The 14,177-nt window shown below is 46.3% G+C and overlaps 1 long non-coding RNA gene across 1 annotated transcript; it reads left to right on the forward strand.

The window, feature by feature from the left end:
* Positions 1-7,022: 7,022 nt before the first annotated feature.
* On the forward strand, positions 7,023-7,722 carry LOC121039945 (uncharacterized). The gene is made up of 2 exons (XR_005795054.1): positions 7,023-7,133; positions 7,593-7,722. It is a non-coding gene; the product is annotated as an uncharacterized LOC121039945 (long non-coding RNA).
* The last annotated feature ends 6,455 nt before the right edge of the window (positions 7,723-14,177 follow it).

Genomic DNA, 14,177 nt, shown 5'->3' on the forward strand with positions numbered 1-14,177 from the left:
AGTAATTGAGACGCTATATAAAAATACTAAGTTAGAACTTGAGGAGAAAAAAAAGCAAGTGTAGCTCCCTTTGTCCTCATTCTTTTTAGTTCTGCCTTTGAGTTTAAATATGTTTTCATATTTTTTTTTCCTGAAGGATTGTCCTTCCTTACTTATTGACTGAAATGAGATCCTCTAAAATATTTCCTGAAACTATATATACAAAATCTTTCCTATTGGAAAAGCTTCTCTAAAAAGCAATAGTTGTCATCCTTGGAATTACCACAAAACAGTTCATTCTTAGGTTATTCCGTTTAAATGCGGAGCAGAGCTATAGTATGATCTAAAATAGTAGGTGATTGCTACATCAACAGCAGTAGCAATAATATAATTTATGCTGAGCTTCTGAAATGTGTGGGATTCTGCGATCGGTGCCATAATACAAAGAGGTATCAGGCATGGTTCCTATTGGGATCATCAGAAGAAGAGAGAAGGTGCCCCCATAACATACCTACTATGTGTCCAGTATGTGCTTATGTCGAAAGGTAGACTCCAGGTGATTAATGAACATGTCCTGGCTCACATAAGTAATTATCAGGAACCAGACGGAAACTCAAGTATGAGGTCCAGGCTTTTTTCATGACATCCTGATGCATCTGGGGTTGGTACTGAAGGTTTTCTGATATGTCAAGGTTTTGGGTGACCCAGGAGGAGAAATGGGATTTCTACACCAATGGAAAAAAGGAAGATAATTCTAGGGGAGGGCACAACACATACGAACAGGCTTAGAGGGGTATATACATAATGAAGCAGAAGATGTTTTACTTTTTTTTTTTTTTTTTTTTTTTTTTTGAGCATGGACCCAGGTTTGGGAATCCTACCGTGAATGTGTATTTACAGACTATGGATCATTTGATTACAGGCAAGGTCACCCAGATTGTGCTGTGTCAGAGGGGAAGGTGCTAAATGCAGTCCATGACATGGTAAGTGACCTGGGGATGGGAGAAGCCTGTTCCTGACACAACTCCAGCCGCCCCTCCTGGATTGCCACATGAAGCCATTCCCACAGATCCCTACTTCCATTAGAAACACAGTGTGCCCAGGCTCAATTGCAAACAGTGTTAGCAAGAGGCTGACAAGCCCTTGGGCACTCGAGGGAAAAATGACCACTAACAGCCGCTATTGACTCTCCCCAGGACTTTACTACCCCCTGCCCAACATTACCTTATTTGTAAATGGAACTAATCAATGGAACTTATCTACCCAAAGGCAATCAAGGGCCCTATGTGTTTATGTAAGTATTGTCCGTCTCTGAAACTACGCTCTACAGTAGAAGATTGACATTTGTTTAAGCAGATGATGCTCTAAGTTAAATCATAAATATACGGAGAACATTGTATTCAGAAGCCTCGGAAGAAGCTGAAGTGGAGAACTTTGCAGGGATGTGCTAATTGTCTTGCGAACAGCCCCCCCCCCCCTGTGAATCTGGGCTTCCGGAAGGTAAAGAAGCAGGCGGTGGGAGGAGGGCCCCAGGGGGCTAGGAGATAATAGAAATCCGTGCACCAGCACCGTTACCTCTCATTCTACTCCCGTACAGGGCTGTCAGTTCTGATACCAGACTAAAGAAAATGCTGAGTGAGATTGAATTTCCGCGCGAGGAAAACAATAAAAAGATAGATCTTCCTAGTCGGGATTGCTGTGTGGCGGAAATGAGACAGCCACCATTCTGCCGCCTGCTGGGGAAGAGACCCAGGAGGACAGTAAGACCAGCCATCTTGCTCATACAGAGGACACTGCCTTGTTCTCAGGAAGTGTAGAGGGCCCAGCAATGCCTTGGATACTTGGGGGACATTTGTATTGGATCTTTGGATGAAGACATGCAGGATCCCGTCTCCCTGTGACTGTCGTCACTCTCCATCTAGGTTGAGGGTCTGTTCTTCTCATGCCTGTGCTGACACGTTAACCAGAGCAGCAGAGAGTGACCCCTCGGTTAGAGTATCTGTCCTTCAGTGGACTCCCCCACAACAGGAAGCTGAAGCGTTTTCACCTTGGTGCAGACTCACCGTCAGCAAGTGGACGCCCCAGTCAATGCAGGGCCTCTGTCGCCCTTCCCGAGCTCACTAGGATGATCGAGGCCAAGAAGTAATCAGTGGTAATCTGGCAGGGGAGTGCTAAATCTACACTCAGTGGCACACGATTCCTTTAAGACATGGAGCATCCCTGGAAATAGACAGGGATTCCCTAAGAAGCGGGTCAGCTGTGTATGGCATGCGGTGGGATTCCCTAGAGCCTGGCCTGTTCTCAGGGACCTTGAGCATTAGAGCTGCCATTACAGGATGGACGCAAGCCCAGATCTAGGATGCTGGTGGGGAATGCAGTGCCAAACACTGGAGAGTGCTGGGAAGGACACGTTGGAACCATGCTTACACGTGTTCTAGGAGAATGGCCGTCCATAGGCCCTGAGGATAGGTATTACGTCCATCTAAACAGTAATTACATGGATCTCGAAGACACATCCCCACGGGACAGTCCTCAAATGGGAGTAGAAATTGGAATCTGTAGCTCAGGCCTGTGACCTCACACCAAAGGTAATGAAAAAACTTTTGCATGTCCATTAAGACATTTTTGTATCAGTCTCCCCGATAGTTTGGAGAATTGAGCAATTTGTCACTGGGATCATTTTCAAAGAAGCTTTTCGGGAGCGATTCAGAGTTTATCTCTGCACTGACTTATTCCTCTTTCCTCTCACCTCTGTTTATGAAGCTAATTCAGATCAGAGTGAGCGGCTTGATACTGGGGGCTCTCAGGAAATTAACTGAAGAAGGGGATTCCAAGTGCATGCAGAAGTTGAGTTGGGGGGGACTACTGTTGACGTCAGATGGACCCAGGCCCCCAATACTGCAACGCTTACCAACAAGCCTTGCAGCAGAAAATAAGTAGACACTTCTATTTTCAGTCAGGAGACACCCCTCAATTTCGCCAGATGCTCTGATTAGACCCAAATCCATGAATTTCCTTCAAATTCCAAGAGTGTGTTCCCAGTCGTGACAAGTGTGACAACTCACACGCATGCGCGTGTGAATGCGAACCCACACGCTCCGAGTTACAAATGCCAACTGTGTCTTTGTCAGTGAAAGGGCAAAATCTTTTGCAAACAGCATCTATCACGACAGTGCTCTTCTGATATCGGCTCAGGTCATGATCTCGGGGTTGGTGAGTTGGGCTCTGTGCTGACCGTGCGGAAACTGCCTGGGATTCTCTCTCTCTCTCCCCATCTCTCTCTCTCCCTCCCTCCTTCCCTCTCTCCCTCTTCCCCTCTTCCTCCTCCTCCTCCCCCTTCTCCTCCCCTCCTTGCTGTCTCAAAATAAACAAACAGTAAATAAATAAATGGAATATTCCAGCAGCTGAGTGGAACATGTGGTTAGAGACTCTGGAGGAAGAACCTTGGCTTCAGCCTGCTTTTGGGTAGAGCTGGCATCACGGAAAGGTAGAGGCGGAAGGAAATGAATGCAGAGTAAGCCGGCCCAGCTCCAAATTCTCCCTATCCACCAGCCGGCTGTGAGGATTGGGGAAAGTCACTTCCCATTATAAATTTCTTCGGTCTTAATTTCTTAATTTCCTTGCAACAACTAGGCCAATAATATCCGCCCACGTCCCAGGTAATTTTGAGAGCATAGTAAGTGCTAGATGGGAGAACACTATTGAAATTTAAAAGGTCAGCACAAACATTTGTTATTATTATTGAGTAGGTCCAGTACCATTAACAAAGAGATGTGGAAATCGTTCCCAGCCATTTGTCACTGCAAACGTTGAGGTGCGACCTAGTGTAACCGGGGTGGCCACGATTGTGGCAGTCAAGGAGGTGACAGGGCTAAGCCCGTTTATGAACAGGAAATGCTATAAACTGTCATTGTTTGAAATGAGAAGATGCGATCAGAAGAGGTCACTAGACAGCACAGTCCCTTCATTCTACACATTGTGCACTTCACCTCATTCAGCCCTCATGGGAGCCTTGGTCATCGGTATGATGATGCTTACATAAAGAAAGGAGACGCGGGGGTCACCACGGACCTGTCCAAGCCACAGCCCCTGCTAGCACGCTGGTGAGTAGACTAAGGTGCTTCTCAAAGGTAGATATGAAATTAGTAGTAGTGGGAAAATGCTAACTCACTGAAACAAAGAATTGTGAACACATTATAAAACATCTTCCTTCAAAATATTAAAAATCCTGGGGCACCTGGGTGGCTCAGTCAGTTAAGCCTCGAACTCTTGATTGCAGCTAAGGTCATGATCCCAAAGGATCCAAACCCATTGGGATTCTCTCTCTGTCTCTCTCTGTCTCTCTCTGTCTCTGTCTCTCTCTGTCTGTCTCTCTCTCCCTCCCTCCCTCCTTCCCTCCCTCCCTCTCTCCCTCTCTGTCCTTTCCCACCCCCACCCCTGACATTAACTCTCTCTCAAAATGAATAACATTCAAAAACATTAAAAAAAAAAAGTGAAATTCCTAATCATTTCAGAAAATTTTCCAGATGGGCAAGTGAAGTTGAGATTTTCAATACTATAGGGAAGGGATTTTAACCTGGGTCTATGCACTGTTTTCAGGTGATTAGATGATCACTCAAATAATTTGTAAGTGTGTGCGTGTGTGTGTGTGTATTGTGTGTGTATGTGGTTTTTTTTTTTTTTTGCAGAGAACAGTCCATGGCCCCCCAAATGCCCCCCCTTCCAATACAAATAATTTCTTCAGTTAGAAATAAAGCAGGTGGGGGCGCCTGGGTGGCTCAGTCGGTTGAGCTTCCGACTTCAGCTCAGGTCATGATCTCACGGTTCATGAGTTCAAGCCCCGCATCAGGCTCTGTGCTGACCGCTCAGAGCCGGGAGCCTGCTTCCAATTCCATGTCTCCCTTTCTCTCTGTCCCTCTCCCCCTCACACTCTGTCTCTCCCTCTCAAGAATAAATAAACGCTAATAAAATTAGAAATAAAGCAGGTAGAGAAGTTCGTCTCACCTCATAAAATGCTTGGTTCGTGTTGCAAAAATGAAATGTGCAGAACTGTGGCAAAGAGTGCATGCCACTGTTAGCGAGGGAACAGCCTGAGAAGGCAGCACAGAGAATTACTGCCTTCCTCCCGTCCCCTTCCAGTTTGTTGATTTAATCCCTTTTGCCTGTCAGGACAAGAATTTCCTTTATCACAATTCTGGAGCTTGGTACAGTCTAGCTTGAAATGTCAAAGTGACTGAGCTTCCGTCACTTTTATTAGGAAACGGCTCTCCCGCCTGGAACATCACGTGGGGGAAGTGTGCACCGGATAGTCTGAGATCTGCTTTCCTCAGTTTCAGCAAAAGCACAAAGCCGTGGGGGAACTGCCCCTCACCCCCCTTGAGTCTCCCCTACACTCTCTGGGCCCAGTGGCTCTGAACCATGGGGACAGGGAGTGTGTGCTCTGGGGGGACCCCATGGTCGATACAGAGAAACAGCAGCGCTCTCTTAGTTCAGGCTGCTACAACCTCAATACCATAAACTGGGTAGCTGTTAAAAAAACAATGGAGACTTACTTCCCACACTTCGGAGGCTGGAGGAGCCAAGATCACGGCGTAGACGGATTAGGCGTCTGATGAAGGTCATTTTCTCACCACTTCCTCGCATGGTGGGAGGGGCAAGGGAGCTCTGTGGGGTCTGTTTTATAAAAGCGCTAACCTCATTTATGAAGGCTTCACCCTCATGGCATATTCTCACCTCCCCAAAGCCCCACCTCCTAAGACGGTCACCTTGGGAATCGGCATTTCAGCACAGGAATCTGGGGAAGACGCACTCTTTCGGTCTATGGCAACCACCACAAAAGCCTAATGTTCAGGAAAGAATAAGAAGCCAAACGTGGGGGGAAAAACACGAACCAAAGCACCGTCTGTCGCAAAGCCCACTTACGGATGCACTTCCGTACGTCCAAGAGCACTGTAGCTTTTTTGCCTTTTTCCTGTAACCTTTTCCCTCTCGGTGCAAGACTCACTAGACTTTGCTGTCCCCCTCAAGCTCACCATCTCTGTCATTATTTTGTAACTCCTTTGCATTTTCTTTTATTTATTTACTTAGAGAGAGAGAGAGAGAGAGAGAGAGAGAGAGAGAGGAGGGACAGAGACAGGGAAAGAGAGAGAATCCCAAGCAGGCTCTGCACTGACAGCGTGGGGCCCAAGGCGGAGTTTGAACTCACAAACCATGAGATCATGACCTGAGTGGAAACCAAGGGTTGGCTGCTTACCTGACTGAGCCACGCAGGGGCCCCTCCTTTGCATCTTCTAGTCCCTCCCTGCCGTCCCCAAGGCCTCCCCTGCAGGACAGTCCTTCCCAGCAGCCCGGGTAGTGAGGTAGTCCAAAATGTAAAAACTAGGAACCAGGCTCTGGGGAAACCTGTTGACCTTTCCTGGAGCCCCATAGTCTCTGGACACAGTGACCATGCAGAGACGCCTTCTGCCTTTTGTGTTTCAGGAAACACCTGTTGCAAAGAGCTGCCTTCCCTTGTCCAACTTAGTAAGATTCAGAAAGGCCCCTTGCGGGCCTAGGACAAGGCCAGATACATCCCTCCAAACTTCCTTCTGTTCTTCTCATATAGGAAGAGCTGAACTGTTGCTCGCTGAGCAAGCCAGCAAAACACCTGCTCTCCTGAACCTGCCGGCCGTTAGCCATGGCTCTCAGCCCCACGGGCCGCAGGACTGGGGCACACCGGGGCACTGGCACCTAGAACAGACCCGCCCCTCCGGGAAAACCCTTCCAGAACCGACGTGCACCACCTGGCCAACGCTGCTCATCGCCTGCCACTCCATGAATTCTGGCAGGGTGCATCCTTCCCATGGCAGGTGCCCGGTTCCACCGGATCTGCGAGACACCTGCACGTTTCCAGGCCTGAACGTTCCTCCCGATGCCCCAGTCTCTTCGGTCAAGTCTCTTGTCACCTGAGCCTGCATTTGTGGTTCTGTGGCAGGACGGGCGGGGCCAAGTCCTCACCAGTAGTTCGCAAGCTCTATGACGTTAGCTCTCCTCTGAGGACACTAACCTGTTTCCCTCTGGAATCTTCCTGCTCTCTCCTGAGATGTGTTTTTATTTTGGGAAATACGAGCCTGCATCACCCGTCTTCCCCAAGACACGACCCTACTCACTTTCAGGTTGGCTCATTTTGAGATTTTTTTTCTTCCCTGTTAATAGGACGTGCCCTTCCTATCATTACACAAGTTTCCGTCTGCCTCGGTCTTTCATCTTTCGCTCAAATGTTATTTTGCCAACATTTCTCCAACAAGCTGCTCATTCGCAGACAACTGATGACATTTTTAACATTTATTTATTTTTGAGACAGAGACAGAGCATGAACGGGGGAGGGGCAGAGAGCCATTTTTAATTAAGCAAATAATAATTAAACCAAAGAAACAAATAGTGACGCTTCTGGACAGCTCCCTAAGCAAAATCTTTCTAAACCCAATTCCCATCCACAAATGTGTCTATAATTACCCAACGAATTTTAGAGTCATGAAACTGTACTTAGACCACATTATTTAAATGAGTTCTATTATTTTATAAAACTCTATAGCGTGGCCTTACAAACATGTGTACTTAAAATTTGCTTCCAGGTAATTGCAGATTCACACGCCACTGTGAGAAATGATCTAGAGAGAGAATCCTTTTCTACTTTGCTCCCCATTTCTGCCAACAGCAACACTTTGCATGCTACAGTAAAACATCACAACCTGGATACTGACAGTGATGTGGTCACTGGTCTTATTCAGATTCCCCAAGTTTTCCTGGCCCTTGTTTGCGAGTTCCATACAAACGCATCATGCATTCACCACCACAGTTAAGAAACTGAATCGATACCACAGAGGTTGCTGGCATTGGCCAGTGCAACCATCTCCTATTTTAAAATGTACCAAAGACTTGTTTTCTAGAGGCACGGTGCGACAAACAGACCTAGAAATGATGGTCATGATGGATGAAATATATTCTCATGGATTTCTAGAAATAGGAGGCCCCTGTAGGGCCACATCGGGAGGCACAGGGGCCAGTCAGCAGCATAGGGAGCAGTGGACTGGAAGCAAGGAGCTTCACTGGGGTTTCCACTGCAAGGAACAGTTGAGGATGGGGAAGCAGGTGCAGGATGGGCTGGTCTGAATAATTTCAGTGGGCTCAAGGACACAGGGGTCACTGTGAGTTGTCTGCACCTGCCCTGCGGTGAGTGGGGCAGTTGGAGAGTGGCCTGGGGTGTGAGGGCCCCATTAGGGAAGTCGTCAGGGGGTGTGGGGCGCTGGATTGGTTGTCTTGCATACAAAGGGTGCGTTTAAGCAAGGTGTTTGCTCTTTAGGAGTTTGCTTGCCCTGGAAGGGGCCATCTTTCCAGAGTCAGTAAGGCCTCCCTACGTCAAACCATCAGAAAATGCAGAAAAGAACAAGTTATAGTTAACACACCCTCCTTTCTTCTCTCTACTCTTAAACTCTGTCAACCGCTAAGCTGTCATTCTTTCCTGAAACCTTGCCTTTCAAAATGTAATATAAATGGACCCATACAGTACATAACCTCTGGGGACTGGCTTTTTTTCACTCAGTATTTCTCTGGAGATTCATCCAACTTGTTGGTGGATCAACAGCACATTTATTTTTATTGCTAAGTAGCTGTCCATGTTACAGATATATCACAGTTTAGTTAACCATTCACCTGTTGAAGGACATCTGGACCGATTCCGTTTGGGGCTAGAGCGGATAAAGTTGCTATAGAAATCTGTGTTCAGGTTTTGCGTGAACCTATGTTCCATTTATCAAAATCCCAGCAAAGGCTTGAGCTGAGTATCAGACGGGGCTGTGACTCTTGTCTCAGGGATGAAATACTGTCTATAACAATCAGGAGGAGAATATTCTATTGCATACAGCCATGTTTCCGCTCTACGCGCGGTGCCTTCTTTCTGCTCCAAGATTCCTTTCACTCTTTCTTTCCTGTTGGAAGAACGCCCTTTCCTGTCGGAAGAACAGGAAGGTCTGCTAGGGACCAATTCTTTTCTTTTCCCCTTATGCGAGAAAGTTCTCATTCCCATCTCATTTCTGAGGGACAGTTTCACCAGATACTGAATTTGCGATGGACACAGGAAAAACCAGGTGCTACCTGCTTCCGGCTTCCATGGTTTCAGACAAGAAATCTGCTATCCTTCAAACTGCTGTTTCCTGCAGGTAATGCCTCGTTTCTGGCGGCAACCTTCAAGATTTTTTTTGTCTTGAATTTTCAAGAAATTAACTAGGATGTGTCTTCCCGCATTCGTGTCTGTGTGTGTATGTGGGGGGTACATCCTATTTGAGGTTTACTCAGCTTCTGGAGCCTTTAGATTTGTATGTTTTACCAAATTTGAAATAGTTTCAGTCACTATTTCTCCCAATACCTTTCTAAATTTTCTATTTTATTTATTTATTTTTTATTTTCTTTTATTTTTTTTTTAATTTTTTTTTCAACGTTCATTTATTTTTGGGACAGAGAGAGACAGAGCTTGAAAGAGGGAGAGTGAGAGAGAGAGAGAGAGAGAGAATCTTAAGCAGGTGCCATGCTCAGTGTAGAGCCTGACATGTCGCTCGATCTCACAACCCTGGGATCATGACCTGCGTTAAAATCAAGAGTCTGATGCTCAACCGACTGAGCCACCCAGGTGCCCTCTCCCAAAACCTTTCAACTGCACACTGTTCTGTCCTACTAGGACTTCAAAGAAACAAATGCTGGATATTTCCTTACTGTCCCACAGGCCTGAGGATTTGCTCATTATTTTTCAGCCTAATCCTTCCTTGTGGTTCAGAGTGGGTGAATTACTCTAATCTCAGTTCACTGGCTTCATCCTTCATCATCTCTCTACTGTTGGAGCCATCTCTTGAGTTTCTTAACTTCTGCTGATGTGTTTTCCATATTTATATGTCCATTTGTCTTGTTTGTTTTAAAGTTTATGGATTTATTTTGAGAGAGAGACAGCAAGCAAGCAGGAGAGGGGCAAAGGGAGAGGGAGAGAGAGAATCCCAAGCAGGCTCTGCACTGTCAGCACAGAGCCCAATGCGGGGCTTGAACCCCTGAACTGTGAAAATCATGACCTGAGCCGAAAGCAAGAGTTGGATGCTCAATTAATTGAGCTACCCGGGCGCCCCTGTTTTGTTTTGTTTTATAACTTGCAGATATTTGTTGAGATTTTTTTTTTTTTTTTGCCATTTATTTCAAAATTTGAAAACTGAGGACAAATGGGCAGGAGCAGAAATTAATACAGAGCTCGCAGAGACTCAAAAAGCAACAGCAAAAAAAAAAAAACAAAAAAAATCACAGTGAGAAAGAGACACGTGAATGAGGGGAAAATGCCAGAGAAAAACATCCTGGCAGAGAAGAGGAGACAGATGCCAAGGAAAATAGTAACAGCCCACAACAGCCTTGATGGAAATGCCTAGAATGCCTTTTTTTTTTTTATAGAGCTAGTATATAAATTGTTTTTCCATTGAGTTAGTATGTAACAAATTATGAAAACAGCACTGTTGAATGTCCACCCATCCTGAACCTCTGTGTGTTGTGTTGTTTTTTTTTTTTTTAACGTTTATTTATTTTTGAGACAGAGACAGAGCATGAACGGGGGAGGGGCAGAGAGAGAGGGAGACACAGAATCCGAAACAGGCTCCAGGCTCCAAGCCATCAGCCCAGAGCCCGACGCGGGGCTCGAACTCACGGACCGTGAGATCGTGACCTGAGCTGAAGTCGGAGGCTTAACCAACTGAGCCACCCAGGCGCCCCATGTTGTGTTGTTTTCCACCCGGAGCTAGCAGTGAAGGTAGACTACTGGTCACCCAGCATATTGGCGTGCCCTCCCCCAGTCCAACTGAATAATTCCTGGTCCATAGGATTTTATGAAAATTGAAAGACATGATAAGTGTAACAAGTTGTATTAAAGCATCTATATTTTAATGCTTCTTGGTGCATGTGAGTCTTGGCTGAGATCGTTCACCTCGAACATTTGCTTTTCGCCTTTCAGTCTGTGCTAAGGGCCTGGGGCTTCCACGGAGACTTTACCTTTCTTTAGGGACATCGGCACGGGTTCCTGGTTTCTGTCTCCTGATGCTACCTGACCCAGTCAACGATTATTTGGCCAAACAGAAACTTAATTTCTTCCTTTTGACCCACAACTTAGTTACAACTGTTTAAATCACATTGCTCCTCAGGTTTGGCACAAGAGTAATTGCTTTCTTGATGCTATTGAAGTGCTTTATTTTAGGTAATAGTAACACCCATCATTTCATGAGTGTTTACTGAGTGCCAAGAACTCTCTATATCTGGGACCTCTTCTAATCCTCACAAAAATCCTTTGAGGTAAATACTTTTATTTCTCTTATATGGAAATATATGTGTCTTGCTCTTGACCTGGTGTGTAAATCTGAGGAAAAGAAAGATGAAGTATTTTTTTGTAGGACCTAACAACCAGCCAGTGGTGAAGCCAAGCTTCGAATGCCATTGTTCTAATTCCAGAGCTTAAAGTCTCTCAGCTCAGCTCTCCTGCTGATGGAAACAGAGTCAATGTCTGTCTTAATTCAGAGGAAGTATAAATGGGGAGAAATACTTAAGAGGAAACTACCTTCTAGAAGTTTCGAGAGATCTGAAACTATAAATGAAAACTTTCACAGCTGGACAAAAATAAATGTAAAAGATGGAACCATTTTATTCTTTACAATACGCCCATCCATTTAGAAGTGAAATTGAGGCTTTGTGTCAATGGAGAAATAGTCATTATTTGTTATCTCATGGGTTTAACTCTTTCATGAAGGTTACAGGATTTACAATATCCACTGAGGAAACCTCCCCCCACCCCCCGCCAGTCCCATTATTCTTCCCATACCTTTGGGCAAGAAAATCCCAATGTTCAATCAGAATGGAAGGTAAGGAGTCAGGAGGACTAGGGAGTCATTTCTGTATGGAATTGCACACGGGACCACTTTTGAGAAGCTGGCTAGAAGGAAAGGGCTGGGAGCATCAGCAGAGCACTGTCTTCTGTGACCAGTACAGAGAGAAGCCAGGGCAGGTGAGGCCACTCTCTGCCCCCATCTGCTGGGGCTGCCACAGCCGAGTGTCACCGACTGGGGGGCCTTTCAAGCACACAGAGCTGAATCTCACTGTTCTGGAGCCTAGAGGTCCAGGATCGAGGCACCAGTGTGGCTGGGTCCAGATGGCTGACTTACATGTCCTCTCATGGTGGGAGGGGGAAGGGGTCCGTCTGGGGTCTCTTCCCTGAGGGCACACTAATCCATTCGTGAGAACCCCACCCTCATGAGGTAGAACCTCCCTGAAGCCCCTCCTGCCAGTATTCACACTGGGGTTAGAATTTCAAGATATGAATTGGAGGGGGCACCCACATTCAGACCACAGCACCCTCTCCTCCAGCCTGTGGTACATGATGCTCAGGTAGCATTCCAAGTGAGAAGCAGGCTCCACTCTTCTCATTACATCCCTGGGGCACCCTGTTCTTTAGGTCTTTCCTACTCTCCCTCTATTCTCAGACACCCTCATTGGCTCCTTCACATATACGCTTGGCTGGAATTAAAAGGAATGAATGCTTTTTCCAGAAATTTTTTCTCAGCAATTCAAAAGGTTTAAGTACGTCTTGTCACTCGAATTGTACAAGACCTCCTTAACTCAGAATTCGAGGTCTTTCTCCAAATGTGAGTGCCCACCTTTTGCTTCCTAAACTCCCTGCTCTGATCGCAAACCGACCCTGTTCTCCCGCCAAAGAGCAGAAGCTCAGCCATGTGGTCAGAGGCTCTGTCCTAGCGGGGAGCTGGTGCAGAGCTGGGGTACGACCTCTTTCAAGGTGTAGAAGGAGGTCAAATTGGTCGGACAGAAATGGTTCATGCAGAAGGGCAGAGCCTGAAGGGTTATGAAATCTAAAGAAGGGGGATTGGGGCGCCTGGGTGGCGCAGTCGGTTCAGTGTCCGACTTCAGCCAGGTCACGATCTCGCGGTCCGTGAGTTCGAGCCCCACGTCGGGCTCTGGGCTGATGGCTCAGAGCCTGGAGCCTGTTTCCGATTCTGTGTCTCCCTCTCTCTCTGCCCCTCGCCCGTTCATGCTCTGTCTCTCTCTGTCCCAAAAATAAATAAACGTTGAAAAAAAAAATTAAAGAAGGGGGATAGAAGGCAAGAGTGTTCACATATGAAGAAGCTGAGAGTGAGTCACTGAATAGAGAAACAGGGATTGCAGGCGTGTGTGTGTGTGTGTGTTAATTTCTGGGATAGTGGGCTGGATGAAGCATAGACCATCTTCATAAGGTAATGGGTGGTCTCTCCATTACGTGGTGTCTCTGTTTTTTTTAATTTTTGATCATACACCCAAACACAGTCTATTCTGCTGCCTATGTTGTTTCTTTGATATTTATTATTTCAGAGAGAGAGAGAGGGCACGAGCGGGTTAGGGGCACAGAGGGAGAGAGAATCCCAAGCAGGCTCCACGCTGTCAGCACAACTCGCAAATCGTGAGATCATGATGGGAGCTGAAGTCGGGCGCTTTACCAACTGGGCCACCCACGTGCCCCTGTTATTTGACTGAAATTAACTTCTACACACAGGAAAATAAGGTGAGTTTCTATACATCCTGCGGGTTCATCTACAATTTCTCCTGGCACGTTAATAATTTGAAGGGATTATGGTTCAAGGTCACATCAGGACTAAAGACAAAAACATCAGCAATATATAAAGACCTGAAGGAAAAAACATGCAAAATCTGCTAGAAGCATCCTACTCCAGTACAAGAAATCGGTGACTTAGTCTTCGTTCTCCAGCATAAGCTACCCGGGAAGCTGTAAGGATAGACAGAGAAGGTGCAAGGACATTTCTCCCTGTATTCAAATACTAACTGATGAAGAAGGTTACCCCTGAGCTGGAGTTTTCATTTTGATCACATGGTCTCTACGAGAAGTCAATGTCTTCAAAGCCCCGTAACTCTGAGGGCCTGTAAAGATGCACAGGTGATGGCTCTGAGTGGTGATGCCCACGCAAAGGGCTAGAACTCACCCGAGGATCATTATTGCTTTAATTAGGGCTCTGGATGTGGAGTCCCCAAGGGCTTAAAAGAGTTGTTGCTGACCTTTTTTGCCTCATAAACCCTGTGTTCTAGCCCATGATTTTGCAGAATACAGAGTTTTTCAGAACCCATGTGGAGTACTTTACATTATT

This window comes from Herpailurus yagouaroundi, unplaced genomic scaffold (assembly GCF_014898765.1).
Source record: "Herpailurus yagouaroundi ecotype Mexico unplaced genomic scaffold, PumYag 181, whole genome shotgun sequence".
Taxonomy (NCBI): Eukaryota; Metazoa; Chordata; class Mammalia; order Carnivora; family Felidae; genus Herpailurus; species Herpailurus yagouaroundi.